This window comes from Arachis hypogaea, chromosome 16 (assembly GCF_003086295.3).
Source record: "Arachis hypogaea cultivar Tifrunner chromosome 16, arahy.Tifrunner.gnm2.J5K5, whole genome shotgun sequence".
Taxonomy (NCBI): domain Eukaryota; kingdom Viridiplantae; phylum Streptophyta; class Magnoliopsida; order Fabales; family Fabaceae; genus Arachis; species Arachis hypogaea.
This window is the reverse complement of record NC_092051.1, coordinates 42439823-42441077: the sequence shown is the minus strand read 5'-3', so window position 1 is coordinate 42441077 and position 1255 is coordinate 42439823. Positions and strand designations below refer to the sequence as shown.

The 1255-nt window shown below is 36.8% G+C and overlaps 1 non-coding gene across 1 annotated transcript; it reads right to left on the bottom strand.

Annotated features, from left to right (window-relative positions):
- Positions 1–893: 893 nt before the first annotated feature.
- On the bottom strand, positions 894–1001 carry LOC112760906 (small nucleolar RNA R71). Its single transcript, XR_003181321.1, has one exon. It is a non-coding gene; the product is annotated as a small nucleolar RNA R71 (small nucleolar RNA).
- Positions 1002–1255: the final 254 nt, after the last annotated feature.

Below are 1255 nucleotides of genomic sequence, written 5' to 3'. Positions count from 1 at the left end.
CTCTCTCTCTCATTTTCGAAAATATCTTCCCCCTTTTTCAAAATTTCTTTTTAATTTATTAATTATTTTAATTTTTAAATCTTAATTTTCGAAAATTACTAACATTTTTCAAAAACTATTTTCAAAAATCACTAACTCCTTTTCAAAAATAATTTTCGAAAATTCCCTCCTTCTCTCTCATCTTATTTTATTTATTTATTTATTCATCTACTAACATCTCTTCCTCACATCATCACCAAATTCGAACCCCTCTTCTATCTGTGTTCGAATTTCTTCTTCTTTTCTTCTACTAACAATAAGGAACCTCTTTACTGTGACATAGAGGATTCCTCTTCTTTTCTTTTTCTCTCCTCTTTCTTATGAGCAGGGACAGAGAAAAAGGCATTCTTGTTGAAGCTGATCCAGAACCTGAAAGGACTCTGAAGAGAAAATTAAGAGAAGCTAAATTACAACAATCCAGAGACAACTTGATTGAAAATTTCGAACAAGTAAAGGAGATGGCAGCCGAACCCAACAACAATGCAAAGAGAATGCTTGGTGACTTTACTGCACCAAATTCCAATTTATATGGAAGAAGCATCTCCATTCCTGCCATTGGAGCAAACAACTTTGAGCTGAAACCTCAATTAGTTTCTCTAATGCAGCAGAACTGCAAGTTTCATGGACTTCCATCTGAAGATCCTTTTCAGTTCTTAACTGAATTCTTGCAGATATGTGATACTGTTAAGACTAATGGAGTAAATCCTGAAGTCTACAGGCTCATGCTTTTCCCTTTTGCTGTAAGAGACAGAGCTAGATTATGGTTGGATTCTCAACCCAAAGACAGCCTGAACTCTTGGGATAAGCTGGTCACGGCTTTCTTAGCCAAGTACTTTCCTCCTCAAAAGCTGAGCAAGCTTAGAGCTGATGTTCAAACCTTCAGACAGAAAGAAGGTGAATCCCTCTATGAAGCTTGGGAAAGATACAAACAGTTGACCAAAAAGTGTCCTTCTGACATGCTTTCAGAATGGACCATCCTGGATATATTCTATGATGGTTTATCTGAGCTATCAAAAATGTCACTGGACACTTCTGCAGGTGGATCCATTCACCTAAAGAAAACGCCTGCAGAAGCTCAAGAACTCATTGACATGGTTGCTAATAACCAGTTCATGTACACTTCTGAAAGGAATCCTGTGAATAATGGGACGCCTATGAAGAAGGGAGTTCTTGAAGTTGATACTCTGAATGCCATATTGGCTCAGAATAAAATATT